Here is a 24,042-nt window from a genome sequence, read left to right on the forward strand (position 1 = left end):
TGTTCTCATAAGGAGGTCACCAACTTAGGCAGAAGATTTCCTGTATGATGAGATTGAATGCAGTGTACCACGTTGGCTCTCCCAGCTATTAGGGGACAGAATGTCCTATCATAGTTACTACAGTATTTAGGCAACACTGTCACATGGTAATAATTAAGAGATAAAAAAAGATAACTGTTCAGCATCTCTGAGTATATAAATCTGGTCTCTCAGATTATTATTATTATGTAAAGAGAAGGCTAGTTATGCCGTCCCCCAGCAGGCAAAGATGGTACTGGCTCCAAATGGCCATGTAATGCTATGCCAAGGCATTATGGATGGCAGAGAACAGACAAAGTACAGTCTAAAAATCAAGATGGTGTCTGATCATTAACAGGCAGGTGGCTGAATTGCAGGTAAATGAGATGTAGAAGATCTGCGGACTATGATACAGAATATGATGAGGGGGTCTGTGATGGAAAAAGGTATTTTAGCTGAATTTCTACTTTAATGGGAGTGACAATAGCAGGCCTTATAGAAATCTAGTGAGGCTCATGATGGCATGACGTTACATAAATATTTTACATATGTTTGTGCTGTACTTTAGAATGTATTTGGGGGATAAAGGAATCATCAGGGATACATTTAGAATGAATTCAATCATTTTAAGGAATAGATAATAAAGTCGCATACTCTCATGCAATCATCCTTTGTGTGCATTTGTTCCTAGGCTCTTGTATTGTGTTATACATCCATCACAATAATACAAATCTTGGGATAATATGATAGCTACTATTATGTGCCAAGTCATTTCTTTCTCAAGAACTTTGCAATAGGTATGGAAACGAATCCCTGTATTTACTGGGCCCTATTCTAGTATAATGATAATATAATGTCTTGATGCTTGTTTATAATAGGCTTCAATAATCTATTGATTTCTCAAAAAAAATCTATAATGTTAAACACATCTGAAACGCATGCAAACGAATGTCAGCAAAATGCCAATGTTTGTCCCATTAATTATACTTCATCTGTTCTTCTATTGTACCTGAGTCTTCTCTATCCTAGAGCAACAAAGTCCATCTGTTTCATAAACAGCACAGAAATATTAATCACATCTTGAAATAAAAAAAATTAGAAGAAGAAAATTAATTGTGGAAATGTTGAATGTTCTGTAATCTGATTGGTAGAAATATCCTTGAGTGAGAAACAGGAATATGACATAACACTATGTGTAAATGGCCAGAACTATTGTAACCATTGAATCTGATCTTGTCGTCTGCCTACAAATTCCCACAAAGTTGTTATCATAATAGAATAATTAGAGAAAAATAATTGGAATCAGCTCGGAATTGTGAGATGATAAACAATGACTAGGGTTGAGCCGATCTTGAGACTTCAGGATCATTTTCCATTCGAACCGATCCCAATTCCGATCCTAATGCAAGTCAATAGGATTTTTTTAATAATCGAAGATCGGATTTTAAAACCGATCCTATTCACTACACAGCATGGAGTCTAAAAATTGAACGCTTTAATTTTAAGACTCCGCGCTGTGTAGTGATTAAAAAAATCCCCCAGATACTTACAGTAAGTCCCCCCTGCTGTCCACTTACCTACACAGAAGTTCTGCCCCTGCCGCTTCACACTGCTCTCGCTCCTCTTCTTTCTGCTTCGCATGTCTGCAGAGCACTGTATGTGCCCCCGCCTCCCAGGCTAGTGTTACTGATGCTGGGAGTAGGAGGAGCTTGTTGTGGCTTAGTGTTACGGTTCTGTGTATATAAGTAAAATAATAATTTTTAAACATCAGAACCTCTGGGCTGCAAGGCACTGCAGCGAGGTCCACAGGCCCTATGATGGGCGGCCGTCTGCCTGAGCGCAACAATATGACAGTACAGCACAGTGTGCACAAGGAGCAACACACATACGCCAGTTAAGTTCACTGAGCGGATGCGACGGTGCAGCTCTCAATGTGAACAGGGTGCAAATAAAACCTGCCAGTTAAACGCACTGGCCAGGTGCACCTGTACTGCAGAAGTAACAAGGCCGCCAAGGGTTAATGCCACCCCTGGCCAGCAACACAAATGTTCCTGCAACAGCTAGGAGTTTAACACTGAAGTTAAGGCTATCTCCTGAGACCAACCTGCTGCAACTCTACAGGCTGGAACAGTCTCTACTGCTCCTAGCCTTGGTGTAGAGCTGACAGAATTCAGGATTTACCAGTCCTAACTACCCAGCACCCAGATAACAGCAGAGGTACCCCACACCGAGGTCTATTCTGGAACCCTGCCTGGACACTGGAGCCTTTCCCTGCAACTACTGTCATTAAGTTTTTCAGTCTTTTTGATACAAAGTGTGAGCGCCGGGCGGGCGTCGGCTCACACTTTTTAAAGGGGAGTCCCCGCCCAACAGGGCGGTGGCCATGACCTCACTGCTCATGCTCAGTAGGCAAGAAGTGGCACTTAGCCTGTGAGCGACTCCAATAGACCTGAGCATGCTCAGTGGGCCAAAATCTGGACTTACACTCCAGACACCTCACTACATGAGGCCGAGGGCGAGGGTTAGATTGACCCGCAGGTGGCGCTGTGCGCTGAGAGTGGACCCTGCGGGACCCAATCCTAACACTTAGGAGAGTGTGGGTGGTACAGGGCGGGGAGACGTGAGTGCATCACTCATGTCTCCCCTCCCAGTACATGCCCACACTCTCCTAAGCCACAAGCCCTGTCTTCTTCCTAGATCTGTAACACTAACCTGGGAGCTAGGGGTGCACACGGACCGAGAAGAACGGGAGCGACAGTGGCATCGGATCTGTGCAGGTAAGTGAACTATACTATTCTGTTTCCTCTCTGCTGTGCCGTATACTGGACTCTGCTACATCTGCATTACTGTACATTGACTTGTCTATCTACTCTTCTGCTTTGTCCCTGAAGCAGAAGAGTAGATAGACAAGTCAATGTACAGTAATGCAGATGTAGCAGAGTTCAGTATATGGCACAGCAGAGAGGAAACAGAAGAGTAGTAGATAGACAAGTCAATGTACAGTAATGCAGGTGTAGCAGAGTACAGTATACGGCACAGCAGAGAGAAAACAGAAGAATAGATACTATCTACTCTTCTGTTTCCTCCCTGCTATGCCGTAGGAATGAAATTTGCTCGATTGCCGATCGGAATCCAATCTTTTCTGATCCCGATCCTCAACCCTAGTCAATGTTTCTCTATGGGAAAAATAACTTTTAGGGTTGAGCCGATCTTGAGATAACCTCCGATCTCGATCCCGCTGGAAAAGATCGGGTCGGAATTACGATCGCGATTGTGAAATTTACTCGATCAAATCCAATCTTTTCCAATCCCGATCGTTCAACCCTACACATAATACAACAGATGCTGATGTATGGTTAGAGGAATAAAGAACTGTTATGGTGGCATATAAAACAGGGCTTTGAACTGTAAGTCCTCCTATGGTATATTATATGTGAACCACATATAATCATGTATTTCTATGAGCGTGCAATCTTTTCTGCCTTTGTAAATTTATGTGAATCTGCATTTATTTTTGTATGAACAGTATAATGTGTGTAGCTCTATATATCTTTGTACAGTATATATATATATATATATATATATATATTATATATATATATATATATATTATATGCACTTGTGTGTCAGTATGTACATTATTTACATGTTTCTGTGTATTTTTCTTTTTGTAATATATATTATAGCGATATGTACAGTTTGAATAAATATTGTTGTTTCACATCTTGTATTTGTGTCAATTTTTGTTTTTATATGTATATACATTGCTATAAAATATATGTACTTTTCTATAGGTATGTGAGTATGGGTGTATTCAGGCGTTGATGTTACATGCAATTAAAACTGCACATAACATCAATTTAATTGTGATGCTATGTTAATTATTTTGTTTAAATACAACCTAACTGTTGTAATAGATGGGGGGGGGGGCATTCACAATTTACTCATGATCTTTAGTTATGTCCCTGTCTGGTGGCTGACTGAGAAAAGCAAACATATCAGAATATGTCTGATAGCCATCAGGATCCACCAGTTGTTGCCAAGGAGTTATCTTAGTTTGCAATATACTGTATGTATACTGTAAGCATGGTGAAACCTACACCTTCAAGAACAGATGTTACCTGTAACATACAACTAATGCATTTTGCAATGGCTGGGATTAAAGCTAATTCTGTTAGAAACCATAGTCAATAGCAACTGCGGAATCTATGTTATTGGACAGAAGTTTCTGGATCCCCTTGTTACCTTAGTGGTGTCCCCTTCCCTCCTGAAACAATGAAAGAGTGCTTAGAAGTTGCTATTAGATAGACAGACGAAAAACATTTATCTTTATTAAGGCATTTAGTATTGGAAAAAATAAAAACATGAAAAACTATACATAATTGGTATCCTTGCATCTGTAATGACCCACATCCGTCACAGTGAATGCTGAAATAAACAAAACTAAAACACAATGTCAGAATTTCTGTTCTTTGGTGTTTTATGGTGGGTATGGTTGAGCCAATCTTGAGATCTCAGGATCGATTTTAAAATCCAATTTCCGATCATTTTCCAGCCGATCGTGAAATTTGCTCGATTGCCGATCGGGATCCGATCTTTCCCGATCCCGATCGCTCAACCCTATTCAAGATATATACATGAATAGTGTTGATCCGATTTTGAGATAACCTCTGACTTCCATCCTGCTGGAAAAGATCGGGATCGGAATTCGGATCGCGATTGTAAAATTTACTCGACTGCCAATCGTAATCCAATCTTTTCCGATCCTGATCGCTCAACCCCAATGGTGGGTTCTAGGCTAGTGGGGATCAAGGATGCAGACACACCAGTAACTTCACTTTATCTTTGCCAACAGTCCAAGAAGTGATAACACAGCAGGAATCAACAATGTGAACAAGTGATAATAAGCAAGGATATATGAGTAGTCGCTTAAGTGAGGTCTATTTCCCTTTCTCTCTCTCTGTCTCTCAAGGAAGCTAAAATTGTCATACACCATGATGTGATATGTTGAAACTTAGAATACTGAAGTGAAAGACTGAAATTGAACCATTAAATTAACCTTTTCATTCTCATACAGTACATGCATTCCAAAACGGTACCATTAAAATCTACAGTTCACCTTTCAAAAAACTATCACACTGCTCAGTCAATGGAAAATGTAAAAATTTATGGGAACGTAAAAACATTTTTTACATTTTTTTCACAAAAGTAGTAATAGATAATCCCCATAATAATGGGTCAGCAAATTTACTTATACTGCTTTTTGTGAAATTGCAGTTTTATTTCCATGTGTCCCCCCCCCCAAAAAAAAAAAAAATATATATATATATATATTTCACTACATTATATGTTTTCCAATATAGTGCCATTAAAAAATACAGCTTGTCACTCAGAAAGCAAGCTCTTGTACAGCTATATTATCAAGGCATTGAAAACATTATGACTTTGGGAGCTCAGTAACCCCCCGTTATAAAAATGATGATCTCTGCATCCTGCATTACCAGATTTATATTTCTAGTGCTAGTGGAGTGGAGTCGCTTGGTTTGCCTGCTTTTGGTACTAATGGGTACAATAGAAGAGAATAAAAAGAATATGCTAGGAAAGCCATAATTGTAATTAATTCTTAAAAGTTGTTTATTTTTGATACAATATGACTTTGTTCCTCTGCAATAACATGATAATTGGTTGTATAAATTTCCCACCACTCCCTTGTGTAAAGTTAACAGTATTTATTGATTTATGTGGGCTTATATTCCATGCCTTGTATTATCTAAGATTAAAATCATACTTTGTTTTTGTAAATTAGACATATAAAGCTACATTATGCTTTTCAATGACTTCAAAGTTTATGTTCTATGGAGCCAGCTGTTAGACAAGAAAATCTAAGTAAGTTAAATAGTCCTTTACCAACTAAATGAAAGAAGAGCAAGAAACGCAAGGTTAAAGAGTCCCTCTTGGTAATATCTTACGTAATTGCAATTTTATATTTTATCTTTCTTCATGTGAAAATGGGGTAATGCATGTATACAAAACCGTAGTTTAAAAAACCTTCACATTTCGATCTTTTAAAATGTATAAAATGTATTTGATTCTTAACTTTTCTTTCTTGTCTTACAAAATAAGGCTTTTCTCTGTATTAAGAATATATATATATATATATATATATATATATATATAATATATATATATATATATATATACATACATATATTCTTTATATATATATATATATATATATATATATATATATATATATATATATATATGTTCTATTTAATTTAGTTATATTGCTATTCATTAAATTTTTTAATTTACTTTATAGTCATTTTGTTTTGTCCATTCTGTGATTTCAGATCCAATCATTTGTAATCTCAATATGGATACACAAATGCATTACCGTACTTAATAATCTATTAAATTAAATATAGAATTATATAGAAATTATTTGAATAATTTAATGTTTGTTTACTAAGCTAATATATTCTACTTTTATACTAATTGTAGTTATTTTAATATGTATTTGCATATTCAATAATTTAAGATTTTACATAAAAATCATATATATATATATATATATATATATATATATATATTTATATATACACACACACTATGTAGTTATTCAGTTTTATTAACATGTATTAAGTAACATTTATATTTAACCCCTTCACGCTGTGGGCATTTTTGGATTTTTGTTTTTGACTCCTCCTCCTTCCAAACCCTATAACCTCTTTATTTTTCCGCTCTCAGAGCCATATGAGGTCTTAATGTTTGCAGGACAAGTTTTCTTCATGATGTCGCCATTTATTATTCTGCAAAATGAACTGAGAAGCTGGAAAAAAATTCAAAATGGGGTGGTTTTGAAGAAAAACTGCATTTGTGCAACTTTCTTATGGGCTTTTTTTAAGGCTTTCACTGTGCAGCCAAAGTGACATGTAATCTGTATTCGATGTTTCGGTACAATTTGGATGATACCAAATTTCTATGGTTTTATTTACATTTTAAACCCTTAACAAAAATCCAAATCTTTATCATTTTTTTTCTAAAAGTCGCCGTATTCTGTGTACCGGAGCTTTTATACACTTCTGTGTGCGGGGATGCATAGGGTGTCCCATTTTGCAGGACCAAGTGTTCTTTTAGTTATACCATTTTGGGGAATTGCTATTGCTTTCATCACTTTTTATTCAAATTTTTATCAGAGGCAAAACAGTGAAAAAACAGCAGTTTGGCACCTTTGGGTTTTTTCCTGCTAGGGAGTTTACCGTACTGGAAAAATATTTTTTATAGATTTTTATGAAGAAGAAAGGACACATACCAGGCTTGAGAAAGCAGCTGTGTTGGTGCGAAATGGTCATTGCCCACACCTTTGTATGTCACTTCTCCCTCCCGGTATTGTTTTAATCACTATGTTTCAATAAAAGGAAAGTTCTGCTTTGTTGGTCTTTTTTGGATGTTGAGCACCGCTCTGAAGATGAATTTTAGACCGCATTCATGAATATGTTGTGCAAAAATTGCAAAAATTTAAAACGATAGTGCCACTTTCTCTTTGGGACTGTATTTTTAGAGATTTGTATACTGGGTGTTCAGATACAGGTATACCTGATTTGTATGTGTTTAACAGTATTTAAGTACTTATATATGTGTTCTAGGGAAAGGGGAAATTATTTGAACTTTGAAATTACTTTTATTAATTTTTTATTTTTAAAATGCATTTATTAGACCTCCTAGGGGTCTTTAGCCCCAGGGGGTTTGATCACTAATGCAATGCCATACAATGTATGGCAAAAAAACATAATTTCTATTGTAGGCTACATAGAGAGTGTCTGCTGTATAAAACAGCAGACCTCTGGCGGCTATGGCGGCCACCCAGCTCCCAAGTGGCTGCCATCTTTCAACACCTGTCATACTAATACGGCGGATGTTGGGAAAGGGTTAATAATTTAATAAAGGACACACAAAGTGTAAGGGCATTGCTAGGACAGCATTTCCCAGTAACTGTTTAAACCCTGGGACGGGGCACAGGAGTCAGTGAGCCCTAAGCTGAAGCCCCCAACTTTCCCTTCCTATTGCCAGACCCTATTCTAGCTAATAGGCGACAACCACGAAGACAGTCCCTCCCTGAATAGGTGAAACACAAAACGCAGACAAGACGAATAACAAAAATGGGAGGTCAGCTAGCCAAGGGTCAATAACAGTTGAGCGATGCAGTGCCAAAACGGAGTCCAAAGAATAGTCAGTAGGGAAAGCCAAAGGTCAAGGATAATAGTGTAAGCAAAACAGGGACAGTAAAGAGCAAGTACGCACACGGTAATAGCAAGCACTGGTGTGAATGGGAACCAAGGCTAAATAGGGAGGAAGAATCCGCCCATGGAGTTGACAGGAAGGCAGGGCTGTCAATCACAGGTAAGACAAATTAACCACTTAATGGACAGAGGCAACATTGGCAGAAGACGGGTGTGGTGCAAATGCAATCACAGAACTAGAGAAGAGTTCACACAGTGCGACCAAAAACTTTAATCCAAGAACCAAACTGCACCCGCCTCCAGCGCCGCAGCACGTGAACAGAGGGTGGTAACCTCTATCACAAAAAATGTCTGATCACTGTATAAGCAATGCTACCTCCGATGACACCCCTGCTACCACTTGTGTCACCCCATTTACCTTATAGATTGTAAGCTCTTGCGAGCACGATTATTTTTTAATTTGTACTTGAACCCTACATTTTGTAAAGTGTTGGGGAATTTGTAGGTGCTATATAAATAAAATGTATTATCATTATTATTTCAGTATAGTATCTAATTTTAATTACTTTATTCCTTTACTGTAATAAGGTTAAGCGATACATAACTTTTTCTTATAGTAATAGTTAATAGCTCACTTTGTACTGTATGTATCTGCGATCTTCGGTGTTTGACCTTTACAAGAACCATTTACATTGAATTAGTGCATCACAATACACACTTAAGTGAAAGTGGAAATCTTTCTATTTTAGTGTCTCGAGATATGGAACTAATGGACCTTCAAATATATTCAATGCTAGAGCAGCATTAAAAATCCATTCTTTTTAACAGCTGAGAAATATTCCCTCTCACTGATCTTGTGGAGTTCTTTGACTGACTTCCTAATGACTTAATTCCTCAATTTGCCATCTGCAAAGATTTTGTGCTAATTACACTTAATGGGCTGTGAGCTATTGAAATATTAACTCATTTGCACGTTTTAAAACCAAAACCAATTTACTAATATATGATGGGACGGAGAACTGGATAATCAATTCTGATACATTTAAAATCCACTTAGAATGTAATAGGAACTATAATACATGGGTCCTCATTCAATATGCAATTGTACTTGAACAATATAATAGAAAAAGACATATTGATGTATTTAGTCCTATATACAGTAATATAAAAAATCCTCCCAGAATTAGCATTGTATATACAGTATATTGCAGTACTTTGCTTAGGACTAATGGTTTAAAAAATTGTCTTTGATACCAGTTTTTGACCACTGGCACCTGAAATTTAAAAACTAATACTAAAAAAAATGATAAATAATGAAACTTGTCTATGTGAGTTAAACTAAACTTTCATTGAGATACTTCTGTCTGGTAAAGATAGCTGACGTTCAGTAAGAGCACCTTGAAGAAATATTCAATTTAGACTTAAAGAAAGAAAAAGGTAAAGCAGTAAGCGATCACACGGGATGAGAGTCGCATTCCTATACATTCAGTGGCGTAACTAGGAATGGCGGGGCCCCGTGGCGAACTTTTGACATGGGGCCCCCCCCCATCCCAACTGACGCCGAAGACCTCGACTGACCCTCTCCTCCGCACTCTATTATGTCCCTTACTTACTTGCCCCTGCACACAGTATTAACCCCAATAGTTTCCCCTGCACACACAGTATTAACCCCAATAGTGTCCCCTGCACACACAGTATTAACCCTAATAGTGTCCCCTGCACAAACAGTATTAACCCCAATAGTGTCCCCTGCACACACAGTGTTAACCCCAATAGTGTCCCCTGCACACACAGTGTTAACCCCTATAGTGTCCCCTGCACACACAGTGTTAACCCCTATAGTGTCCCCTGCACACACAGTATTAACCCCTATAGTGTCCCCTGCACACACAGTGTTAACCCCTATAGTGTCCCCTGCACACACAGTGTTAACCCCTATAGTGTCCCCTGCACACACAGTGTTAACCCCTATAGTGTCCCCTGCACACACAGTGTTAACCCCTATAGTGTCCCCTGCACACACAGTGTTAACCCCTATAGTGTCCCCTGCACACACAGTGTTAACCCCTATAGTGTCCTCTGCACACAGTGTTAACCCCTATAGTGTCCCCTGCACACACAGTGTTAACCCCTATAGTGTCCCCTGCACACACAGTGTTAACCCCTATAGTGTCCCCTGCACACACAGTGTTAACCCCTATAGTGGCCCCTGCACACAGTATTAACCCCTATAGTGTCCCCTGCACACAGTGTTAACCCCAATAGTGTCCCTCTGTGTACACCCATAAACAATTATTATACTCTGGGGTCTTTTCAGACCCCAGAGTATAATAATCGGAGACTAAATCGGGAATAAAAACATTAAAAAAACCCCCCACTGTTGCTTCTTACCTGTTCCCCGGCTCCTGTGCTGTGCTGTCCTCCTCTCGCGTCCTCCTTTAATGACGTCGGACGTCACATGAACCGGGAAGCATGCCGGGTTCATGTGACGTCAGAGACGTCAGACAGCAGTAGGACGGAGGCCTGGCAGGATCGCGGAGAGGTAAGTAACAGTTTTTTATGTTTATTACCTCTCCCGATCCGCCGGTCATTATACTCGGGGGTCTGCAAAGACCCCCGAGTATAATGATAGCCTCTGTGGGGCCCGCGGTGTCACTTGCCGATCCCGGCCCAGCCAGGATCGGCAAGTGAATAGGGCCCGTAACTGCCTATTGAAAAAAAACGCAGCGGTAGTCACCGGGCCCCCTAATGGCCCGGGCCCTGTGGCAGCCGCTACTGCTGCTACCACGGTAGTTACGCCCCTGTATACATTGATACACCAGCATAAAGACTTACTCCAGTACATAACAATTAAAAGAAAAGGGGAAAAAAGCCTAAAAGGATTCAAAAACTTGCAAAGCTTTGAACTCAAATAATGTCTTTACAAAGTTCCAAAAAATTAATACATTAAATAAAAAAACATAGCCGCTACATTGGTGGACTAAGATAAGAAATACATATTTTGGCCCTTAAAGAGGACCTTTCATGAGTTGTGGCACAGGCGGTTTTATATAGTTCTGGAAAGCCGACAGTGCGCTGAATTCAGAGCACTGTCAGCTTTCGCAATCTGTGCCCCTGGTGAAGAGCTATCGGTGCCGGTACCGTAACTCTTCACAGTCAGTTAGGAACGTCCTTCTTCACAGCAGCGCCTATATTGCTATACTGTGAGAGCAGGGAGGAATGCCTCCCTCCCCTTCTGATAGTACTTGTCTATGGACGAATACTGTGAGAAGAGTGAAGAAGTGCTGTGAAGAAGAACATTCCTGACAGACTGAATTCAGTGCACTGTCGGCTTTCCAGCGGTATATAAAACCGCATGTGCCCCAACTCATGAAAGGTCCTCTTTAAGGCAAAATTGACTTTATGGAATCATACTGTATATCATGTACGTGATATAATGCCCATATGGATAACAGTGTAATAATATACATATCTCTGATCTTATGTGAAGGCTTTCCATGGATGATATGTTAAGTTTTGTTTCCGTAGAAGGAAAATTCTATAATATGCCATCTGGAGACATTATATGGTAGCCCACGAAGCACCTAAGTTCTTAAGTACAGAGTCACAAGGACCCCATGTGCCTTCTTACGGGTTCAATTCAAAAAGATCTTACTTTATGAAGAAATCATTGTGGCAGAGTAAAGTGGAGTTTATAGTCCCAGATGTAAAATCTGTAACACAGTCTGGCCTACAGTACCATGTATTATATCGATATGAACCATGGCCCCATCTGCAACTGATAACTCTATACTCCTAAAGCTGTGTCTCATGATGTACAAACTAAAGTCCAGAAGAAACGAGATTGGAATTTGTAGTCTTAAGATGTAACAATAACAGCATCCCGGGAAATGTAACACGTCTGAAGGTAAATCTTACAAGAGTCTGGTCATGTTTCAATTAATTCTAAATTGACCCCTATTTAATTCAACTTTGTTAATCATTTCTTCACGAAGCCTCAGTGTTCACAATTGTTTCCCTCATCTGTTTCGTTCATTCATTAAGACAAACCCATTTGGATAATACGGTTTACAAAATTCCTTCCTAATTACTTAAGATCATGCAAGCTAATTGAAAATGAGAACAAACTGCGTGGAAGTAATTATTATGAGAAAGCATATAACAGGGAGCTTTTATATTAAGAGGTCATATTTGTTGCATTGGTGAACATGGGGTGCAATGCATTGACCTTTCACTGACCCAGAATGTACCTAGGGTGGTTTTAACTGGTCTGTCTGTGCAATAAACTTGCTTCAGGTGATGCCAGAAGGGGCCTGAAGACCCAAATTATCACATAAGGTGGCAGCAGGAAAATGAATGGTAAGTTACAGTTGGAAGACCATAGTGCAAATTTTGGATTTCACCCAAGACTTTCAAGTTCCACTTCTCTTTATATGGCTTTTTTACTTAAAGAAACATTAAACCTGTCTTCTCTCCATTTACTATGAATGTAGATGTAGTTGTTTGTTCCCTGGTGGTATTACTTTGCTGCAGTATTATTAGCTATTGACAGAAGGGTTATTTATTGTACATTTATGAATGGGTAAGCCATACCTCCAAACTTTTAAAGGACAGAAAGAGGGACAAAATGTGGGTTGGCTGCAGCAAATTTAGCTCCACTCACTTCTAAATTGACCCCACCTACTCCCATCCATTACTCGTTGGGTACACACTGTACCCCACATCTCTCCCCTCACACTACACCAATGCACCTCACTGTACACCCATGCACCCCACATCTTCCTCTACACACAGTACACACTGCACCCCACATCTCTCCCCCCACAGTACACCGAAGCACCCCACAGTACACCCATGCACCCCACATCTCCCCATACAGATAGTACACAATGCACCCCACATCTCTCCCCCACAGTACACCCAAGCACCCCACATTTCTCCCCCACCCACACAATACACCCTACATCCCACATTTTTCCACCCCCACGCAGTCCACCCTGAATCCCTCATTGGTGATCGGGTGAAAGTTTGTTAACAAGAAAAATACTTCAGGGGCAGAGCGGGACATTTGGTAATCCTTGTGGGACTGCAGGACAGGAGTCTAAAATCGGAGATGTCCCGCAGAATGCAGGAAGGTTGGGAGCTATGGGTAAGCTTTCCTGAATAATCTATAAATAGCTAGATTTATGGTTCAGGGTGATAGAAAAGCAAGGTGATAACTTTTTTGGAACTGTAATATCCTCTGTCATCCAACCCACCTAAAAATAGGGAAATATTAGGCCCCTTTCTGGACCTGCTTAACACCATCACACTATTAAAGAAGCTGCAACAGGATGTCTTGTTTATATGACTACATTTTCCACCTGTTTGCTAATCTTTTCCCTGTATAGAGTCCCCCTACCAATTAAACTGCAGACAAGACAAATCTAGAATGATTCCCCTTTCTTAAATGACCCGATTAAAGGCGTTTTCTCATCTCAGTGTTTCAGAAGCTTTGCCTGCAGTCTGTTGTTCTCACTTCTTGTATTTCTCTCCCCCTTCTTATGCAGAGCAGATAATATGCAGATGTGCAAATGAGTGTTTAGATAGAGAGATAACAGACTCCGCTTTAACAGCAAACTTCAATTAACTGAATGGTTGTCCTGCTAGCAAGAGCAGTGATTAAGTGACATCATTTGTCCTATAGGTCCGTGGTTATAGCAACGCTGTGTAAACAATGGGAAGAATAAGGTCACATAACATAAAGCAGAATTTCTAAAGCAATGTACATAGGAAACGTCTTCAATTTACATAAGCTACCAGTATAGATAGGATCCTAGAGATGGAACAACCCCCTTAAGTACATTTGGAGTTGCCCAATCATCCAATCGATATTGGCCCTTGTACCTGCTCCCTGTCCTGCTTGCTACCCATAGGTTTTGGTTTTTTTTTTACTAAAGGGGGATATCCCTTTAAGAAAAAAATTGATACCAGAAGGAGATTCCTCTGTGAGTCAGTTGCTGGACGCTGCATAATACACACTCTGCATCTCAATGGTGCTGAATCACACTGCAGCTAATATTATAAATCATGGATATAGTCGCTTTCCTGTTATTTTAAGCCTAAACTCATCCCCTCATCTGTTTGCTTATTTGCATTCTATCATCAGCCTGAAAGAAGGAAATCATCCCATAATTTACATAATTCTAAAATAACAAGCACAGTATTAATTGCTGTCTGAAGACTGTTAGGTAACAACTCAATTGTGACTAATTAAAGATCTGGCTACTTCTTTGGGGAGTAATCCTCGCATATAGCCTTCCACTGGGTAATTTTAGATTCAGTAACCTCATTAAATATTAGTGCCTACTTCAACAATAATTTGCTTGTAATTCTGGGAAAAGTGCGCATTCCACATTATATGGAGCTTGTTTGGATCAACAGGACTATACAGTTCAGCAAGTCAAGGCTCTCCGTGTAATATCTGCATAGTCATTGTAGCGAGTTATAAAAGCTTGTTTGTAGATCATACAAGTTCATTAGAAAGTTGTAGATCCCAGATAAACATTTAAAGGGCCAGACCCCTAATGCCACAAAACAAAAGACTACAGTAAGTGTCTGGAAAATTTACAAGTCTCTTCTCATTGAAGAGGGTTCACATGACATTCTTTCCAAAAAGTCTGCTATATAGCACAATACAACCACACACAATACAATACAGTTTCAAAATCAAGCACCAATGACTATATTGTTCTTTTTTAATTCACAGGCAATAAAATGGGGAGCTAAATCTGATTTTTACTGCGTGTGGGCATCAAGTTAATTCTGTTTAATTTTTTTAAGCAGAAGACTATTAGGGGTCTGCTATATGCACAACACGATCACTTCACAGACTAATGCAAATAACATTTAGATATAAGCAAACTGGTTCAGAATAAACTAATTTTGACCCAAAGTTTTGGTTTACAATGTGATCTGTGTTGGATGAATTTCTAAAATGGCTGGCACCACTTGTACCATGACATAGGAGATCAAAGAAGGATCAAATTGTTTCTGTGATCTAGATAGGCTTACTGATCAGTCTATCATAAGTGTTGGGTAGAGAGGTTATAATTCTGATGTCATATCAGTATATAGAATAATGTGTAAGGAGAAGAAGAGCCATTTTATGAGGGAAGAACAACCTAAAGCGAAGTCAGCCATTGCAGCCACTGTAATTTCAGAGCAGTGACAGTGAAAAAAAAAACAATTGTAATAATATTTCTGAATTATAGAAGAGAAGCATAGTTTCGTTAGATTTAATCAATCAGAAAAAGAGACAGAAAAATCATAGGCGTGTAGGAGGGAGAAGCTCTGCACTGTACTATAACTGTAGTGTCCACTGTGTTACACATACACTAGCCAGGCCACCCTTTCATTACTTCATTACTAAATCTAATTTTGTTAAGGTTTAGAGTTAACAATAAACAATAATGAACAATGTCTGATTTACCCTCAATGTTGTCCAGTTTCAGATTTGCCATCAGTATTACACCATAATCTGTGACTATCCATAAAGTATTATTATTTTGACTGGCCAAGTCACCCTTTGAGTGCAATAAATTATTATTTTTACAAAATACAGAAAAGCTGCATTTGTCCCTCCAAAAATACAATCTGAGTGTGACATAGTATGTATTACTCTAATTTTTATTGGCCAGGTTACTATTTCAGTGCTAAACCTCAAATCAATTTTTAATAGTCTTTTTTGTTACTAGAAATAGCATTGTTACTCCAAAAATTTAGTCTCACTGTGACACAATGAATTATTCAGGTCAGGTTACAATTTCAATGCTAAATCTCATTTCAAAAATATTTTTTTTTACAATAGTATTTTCGGTAAAAAAAAATAAACAAAAAACCCTTAAAAACTGCCATTGTCATTCCAAAAATCTTACTGTGACACAGTGTGTTACTCCAATTTTCACTGGCTATTTAATCCTTTCAGTATTAAATCTCATGTATTTTTGTGCAATAATATTTTTTGTAAAAAACATGAATAACAAATAAATAAATAAATAAAAACCGCAGTCACTCACTCCAATCTGACTGATGCACCATGTTATTATACCATTTTGACTTGCCATTTGAATGCCAAATCTGATTTCTTTACTAATTTTTTGGAAAAGTTTTTTGTTAAACATAGTAACAACATAATAATGATAACAGAAACATGGTATCATAATTATCATAAATAAATATTAAATAAACCTTGCAGTAAAATTAATGGAGGATATCAGTTTAGCGGACAAGTTAAAGGAGGAGTAGGAAACACTTGTGCTACTGTCTTGCCATCCACCAGTGCAAGTACTAACAATACGAATGTGGGAGAAAGCAGCAAAACCACTTCTGATGGATTTGCTAGTAGCCACAGGGTTATTGTACTTCCTAAAAATGAAGATGGAGTTTTTAACGACTTGATTTGCTCGTTTTCGTCAAACAAGGATGATACTTCATCTGACAAAAATGCTGTGTTCACACAGAGTAACGCGCCGCTCATTCTGACACGTAAACATGTATCAGAGTGACCGCTATAAAACAGAATCCCATTGAATTCAATGGGTGCCGTCTTACGCGCGCTATACATTGAAATCAATGGGAGGCTTTTTAACCCATTGATTTCAATGTGCAGCGCGTAAGACGGCACCCATTGAAGTCAATGGGATCTGTTTTACAGCGCTCACTCTGACATGTGTTTACGTGTCAGAATGAGCGGCGCGTTACTCCATGTGAATGCAGCGTCATGCTGCAAGTGTGATCTTAAGTCATGCTTCTGTGTATTCTTCTTCTGTTGCAATATGAAATTTATGGCACAGCTTTAATTCCCTGTCAACCATGTCTTCTTTATCTTCAGTGACACTGATCTCTAGCTGAGAAACCTATTTCTCCCTCTAATAATCATTCTCTTATTCCTCTTCTTGATAAGTCGGAAGAAAATGGTCAGCCCTTTTTGGATAGGGAGGAGGCAGAGCTGCAGGGCGGGCATCAGCACACCCAGGCAAGTGCTGAGACCCCAATCTCCTGATGGGGTCTACTCGGCTGCTGGGCGCTGACTGTGGCTGCTAAAGGACCCATGAGGCAGCACCCTTAGGGGGTCCAATTTTTTTTTTTTTTAAATAGGCCATTAACTGCTGGAGTAACCCCAACAGGTAACTGGCCTGATTTACATACTGATCCCTGCTCCTGCCCACAGCCGCTTCTGCTTCCCCTTCAGCTCTTCAGGGGATCTGCATCAGGGAACAGAAAAAAAGGAGCACTAATGGGCTTTTACAGTACAAATTTGGATGGTTTAATTTTTGGACACCTTTGTGGAAGCTAAACCCTTCAAGAAATGTATCAAGGGGTGTACTGAGCGTTTAGACCCAACGGTATTGCATTGAATAGTTTTCCAGAAATGAATTCACAACAGATGACAAAATGTGAATATGTAAACTGTGTGAACTACATCGGGTACATGACATCCCAAGTATATGTTATTTTTATTGCTTTACATTATGAATCATTTTTATATAGTAGTTTGGCATTTTTGGAAAGTTTGTTATACTTTTGGAATTTTTTATTTTTTTTTTTTACTTTTTTTAATATTACCTTTTTTTAGTCCCATTAGGGGACTTGAACCAGAAATCATCTGACAGCTGGTTTGGTATTATACACTGCAGTACTCATATATTGCAGTGTATAATAGTTGTAAACCTATGTATATACCACTTGTGGTGGTACCTGAGTCAGTGACAGAAGGCAGACTACGCTTTTATACAAACAATTGTTTCTAATGGCCCAGAATGGGATGACGGATCACCTGGAAGCTTGTCACCAACATTAGAAAAACGTATGGAGTATTGTGACCCATCAAAGTTCCCCAGAGCTTACAGACATTATTCAAGATTCAGGTCACGCTCAAGGGAGCATAAAAGGAAGACCAATGATGGAAAAAGCACAGGAGTAGAAGCAGAAACAATGAGGCAAGAAGATATAAATCAAAAGACAAATTCTCAAAGAAGTACAGATCCAACGACATCGATAAATAGCATTCAGACTTAGTGAGGGAGAAGCTAAATTCTTCTGAAAATGAAGAGGAAAGACATGAACGGAAACAAAAGAGATCAACCAGAGGGAGAAGCCATTCCAGTTCTTCAAAGTAAAAGCTGTGACAGAAGGAAGTCCCTATCAAGTAGGGATCATAAAAGGCACCTATACTTTAAATCAAGATCTAGGTCTAGACACTGTCAGAGGAGTAAGAGTTGGGACAGGAGTTGCAAAAAAGAAGAAACTCAGGGAACCTAGAAGACACCGCAGTAACTGAAGTCCTAGCATCCCTTCATTTAGAGGCAGAAATATTGTAATGGATGCCCAAGAAGCACTGACTAGAAAATTAGAGAGAATATGGAGAAATGGTTGAAAAGCAAAAACAGCAAGAAATGGTCGCAATTGTGGGTCTGTACTAAATGTAGCAGCATTCTTAGCCTCTGGAACTCAGGTGACTCCTCAAATGGCAAGTGCAGCGCAAATGTCCGCATTACAAGCCTAGGCAGTGGTAGAAACTGGAATTTACATTCCTATTCCTATTGTAATCCAGCAGCAGAAAATCTCATGAGATTTGCAAAGCAAGAGAAAGAGCGGAAGATGCTTTGGGAAGGCAAGAACTAAGGGGACAAATCAAAGTCTGCTGAAATATGAGGTAAACTGCATAGATTAACAGACTATCTTAATGATTCCAAAAGCATATGAAGTACGCAGACCCAGGACCAGTGATCAGACCCCAGGCTAACTTAAAAATATAATTTCATCCGTTCACAAAGAGGTCAATCTGGGGCATAAGATTGCACAACTCATTAGATGCTGCAGTCGTGATCGATCACGGTATCTAGGGGGTTAAAAAACACAATTGTAAATTATATCCATAGGTTGCTTGCATAATGCAGGCTGAATCTTACAGAGAGAAATACACTCTTTAAAGTTCTGGATCTCTGCTCAGTTATTTGATACCAGAATAAAACACTGCCCTTTCTTAACGTAGAAGATCCTAATAAGATATTTATAAACTTTTTTGTTCCGAAACTAGATAACCCCTAAAATTTCTGTAGAACTGGAACTAAACTATCTCAATTATTAACCCTACTCCCACTCAAATGACTTTATCTCATATTTTTCAGATCCCCTAAGGATGAACCTTTATCTTGGCGTATTTCTTGGTAAACGTTCCTCTCAGACAGACGATACATGACATTCTTGCTTATGCGTTGTCAGACACGATTTATCCTGAGGTGATTTTATTTCTTGCTTGCTGCTTTTGTTCTACTTGCTTGTATAGGGCGGACTTCTTCAGCTGGAAGGACTATGAAATTGTATAGTGTAATTCTGGTAAACATAGTTAGGTCTTAAATACATTGACAATAAGAGATGAAAATTAAGGGAAAAAAATGGTGAACTATTCCAGAATTTTATATAATAAAAAATCAAACATGTTAATATTATAGCATTGCAAACTTCCCAGTAAAGGATCAGTCCGTAACAAACATGCAGAGCATTCTGTAAGAAGGAGAACAAGAATATAAGTCATAGTTTATGACTCTATGATGAACAGACAATAAGTTTCCTGGGCACTGTAACACAAAGGGGAAAAAAGGCAAAAATAAAGCAATAATATAATATAATATAATATACAATACCATAACATAAGTGACTAAAGAGATGCAGCATCCACTGTATGACAAAAAGGGAAATGATTGTCGGGACACCCCACCATGTAATTTCCTGGAACAGTGATGACCTGAAGAATCCAAACACCTACATAAGAGGTTCTCCAGCAGTTTCCTTTCTAGGTGTCATGTGGCCATTCTAAAATGCTGCCGTATTTTGCTTGTAACACCTAAATGAAAATCTGATACCTAGAAAAAAATGCTATAGTTGTTGCTTGGTTGTTCTTATGAGTATAAGCATCCACCTAGTATGTTTGGAAGAGGTTGGTCAGTTTTTCTTGGTGGGAAGGGGGCTGTGGCTGTGTCCATATATGCAAAACAGGCAGTGAAGGAGCTTTCGGCTTTATCTATCCCAAGATTTGTTTCCATGAATATTAGTGAGGTTCTATGCCTTGGTTCATTTTCAGGCAGAACTTGTTTGACATGAAGTGCTATTATTATACTGTGGACATTTCTGGGCATCCTTGCAGTAGTTGGTGGTATCTAGAGGTCCCGTAGTTCCCTCTTCCAGGCTCTGACTGATGTCACGCACCTTAGGGTCACTGCTGAAGCCTGTGATTGGGTCTCAGAGGTTAGGTGAAGTGCACTGACATCATGATTCTGGGGGCCTTGGGTGGGTCAGTAAAAGGCCAGAAGAGTACTCTGGGGGAGTATAAAAGTGAGTATAAATGTTTGTTATGTTGCCACATCTTCCCTGGGCCTTCACTCATTATACACTGGGGTCCAAAGAGACCCCAATGTTTTGGGTTAAGATTGTGTGTGGGGAGACGTGAGAGCATCACTCACATCTCCCATCCCAGTACCCACCCACACTCTCCTAAGCCACAAGCCCCGCCTTCTTCCTAGGTCTGTAACACTAACCTGGGAGGCGGGGGCAGTGAGGGGAGAAGAGGCGAGAAGAGGAGTGAGAACAGCGGGGAGAAGCAGCGATCTGTGCAGGTAAGTGTTGGCTACTGAAGATGTTAGCTAGTCTCCCATTAGAATGAATGGACACAGCCGACACGCAGGGGGTTAAGCGGCCGGACGCTAGCACAGGCTGTGTGCCGGCTGCATCCATTCATTCCTATGGAACCTAGCTAACATTGTTAGCTTTTCCCACAATGCTTGGCCAGTAGCAAAGCATTGTGGGAAATAACCTCCGACCTCGATCCCCCTTAAAAAGATTGGGATTGGAATTCGCAAGCGTGAATTTACTCGATCGCTGAACGGAATCCAATCTTTTCTGATCCCGATCGCTCAACCCTAGCTAAGACTTTTAGAAAGTTTGGGTTTGATCCAAACCAGTTTGCTGCTCTCGTCTACTGATGACTAAAAGGAAAAAGGTTTATAAAATGATCTAAGGTGAAGAAGCTGATCATGCCCCAGAATCTCTGAATCACTAAGCAGGACTACAGTGAAGGATATCTGAATCAACATGGCCAAACTTTGGAAACTTAGCAGTAGGTTGAAATGACTTGTACATTATCTTCTATTGTCAGAAATAGGGCAAATACAGAGATCCTTATTTTACCCTGCAGTATCCTGTAGGCATAAAGTGGAAGTTACTCTTGGCAAAATGGCTCAAACTTGCCTCTATCACTAAGTCTTTTTTTATCAAGTTTGATATGGACGAATAGAACTTACAAAGTCAATACTTTTAGGGAACAGACTGAACATTTGCATAAGTTACAGGGCCCCAATAAATTATTCTGTAACAGCTCCCCACCTACACCCCACCTACTTATTATGTGACTAAGGGGTCTTAAGGCTCCGTGCCGTGCCGCTCATTCTGACACGTAAACATGTGTCAGAGTGAGCGCTGTAAAACAGAATCCCATTGACTTCAATGGGATTTTTTTTACGCGCGCTACACATTGAAATCAATGGGTTAAAAAGCCTCCAATTAATTTCAATGTATAGCGCCTAAGACAGCACCCATTGAAGTTTTGCAGCGCTCACTCTGACACGTGTTTACGTGTCAGAATGAGTGGTGCGTTACTCCATGAGAACAGGGCCTAAGGCTTCTCAGATACCAGGGTCCAGTTATAGCTTACCACAAATTCATCAGGAAGTCTGTGCATTGAAAGAAATTGAGCAATGATAGAAAAAGAAAGAATAAAACTGTCATAAAACAACACAGCACAGCTAAAGTGGCATAGGTGGCATGGCTTTGCATGGCATCCTACCTTACTGGTGCGATCAGAGACTCACATTTTCACTGACAATTTCTGCAATTGCCTTTAGCAAACAATTAGATATATTTGTAAAATTGCAAAGGTCTCTTGGAAAAAATTAGATCTGTAAATGGATGTGTTGCCATGGGCAACTGCTCCATTTTTTTTCCCTTTGCACCAGTCTTGATAATGAGCTGTGAGGAAGAGCTCTATAAGAAATATGGGAATATTGCATCATCTCTGTATCTCTTAGCAACAGATCAGACTCTAATAATGCCTTGAAATATGGAAGCCGGTGCCGTGATTAGCTGTCTGGGGTTGCTCTGGCGTTTTTGTTACCTGTGCACTGTTTTTCCTATAATTGTCCCCGATTGTATAATGCAAAAGTACAAATGGATTTTTGTTCTCTCTCCATAGTGAAAAGCAGATAGAGAAAAACAAGCTTTTTCTAGGCTTTAAATAGCTCTGAAAAGCCCCGTGGTGAGATTATTAAGTAGATTTTAAGATAGAAATCGAGCAGCATGAGGGAAAAAGCAGGAACAGTTAATAGGAAATGCTGGCTTTCTCACTTTGATGTAACATCCAGGGATATCAACCTGAATATTTTTATATGCCGCTTCATTATTCAGCATTGCTGACTTCAACTAATTTTTCAAAGACAGAACTACAGAAAGCCTGAAATCTGACAGAGCTCAAGCTTTGAAATCTACCCAAAAAGAACTTGTATATTTTCTGTTTACTTAAATATGTATATCTACACAGGGGCTGTGGCTATAAGTGGGCGCAGAGCTAGAATGTAGACCCAGGCCTTGGATTCTTAAATGGCCCAAACACCCTTCTGTCATTTTAGGAGACACCAGGATTATATGTCTAGTATAAGTTTTAGAATATGTGTGTATTATTATTTCTTATACTTTCTGAAGCATACTTACTAGTGTTGGGACAATCTTACAATATTCTCAAGATTCGCCCTGCAGTTTAGTATTGGAACAAATCTGTTCGGTCCAAACTGAAACTGATAATATTATACACTCACCGGCTACTTTATTAGGTACACCATGCTAGTAACGACCCCCTTTTGCCTTCAGAACTGCTTCAATTCTTCGTGGCATAGATTCAACAAGGTGCTGGAAGCATTCCTCAGAGATTTTGGTCCATATTGACATGATGGCATCACACAGTTGCCGCAGATTTGTCGGCTGCACATCCATGATGCGAATCTCCCGTTCCACCACATCCCAAAGATGCTCTATTGGATTGAGATCTGGTGACTGTGGAGGCCATTGGAGTACAGTGAACTCATTGTCATGTTCAAGAAACCAGTCTGAGATGATTCCAGCTTTATGACATGGCGCATTATCCTGCTGAAAGTAGCCATCAGATGTTGGGTACATTGTGGTCATAAAGGGATGGACATGGTCAGCAACAATACTCAGGTAGGCTTTGGCGTTGGTGTGGTCTGCTGCTGCTGTAGCCCATCTGCCTCAAAGTTCGACGTACTGTGCGTTCAGAGATGCTCTTCTGGCTACCTTGGTTGTAACGGGTGGCTATTTGAGTCACTGTTGCCTTTCTATCAGCTCGAACCAGTCTGGCCATTCTCCTCTGACCTCTGGCATCAACAACGCATTTCCGCCCACAGAACTGCCGCTCACTGGATTGTCAGGATACGGAGTCGCCGCGGTCTCCTTGCTGCGCGGCGTCTCCCTGGGAGACGTGTTAGGAGTTCTATTGGGTGTGCTTAGGTCATTAAGGGTTGATCTTTTCCTTGCTCTCAGTCTCCATGCCATTAGCCATCAGGTGTGTTCTCTGCTGCTATCTAAACCACACCCAGGCATGGATCCTTGCCAGCCATTCACTTTGGGTTTCCTGGTCCTCCTGCTCAGTCTGTTTCCCTGTCTGTTTGTATTCGGT

At 39.5% G+C, this 24,042-nt stretch overlaps 1 pseudogene; it reads left to right on the forward strand.

The window, feature by feature from the left end:
* The window catches only part of LOC142214471 (arginine/serine-rich coiled-coil protein 2 pseudogene), an 82,177-nt pseudogene extending 63,221 nt beyond the window's left edge, over positions 1 to 18,956 (forward strand).
* Positions 18,957 to 24,042: the final 5,086 nt, after the last annotated feature.

This window comes from Leptodactylus fuscus, chromosome 7 (genome assembly GCF_031893055.1).
Source record: "Leptodactylus fuscus isolate aLepFus1 chromosome 7, aLepFus1.hap2, whole genome shotgun sequence".
Taxonomy (NCBI): domain Eukaryota; kingdom Metazoa; phylum Chordata; class Amphibia; order Anura; family Leptodactylidae; genus Leptodactylus; species Leptodactylus fuscus.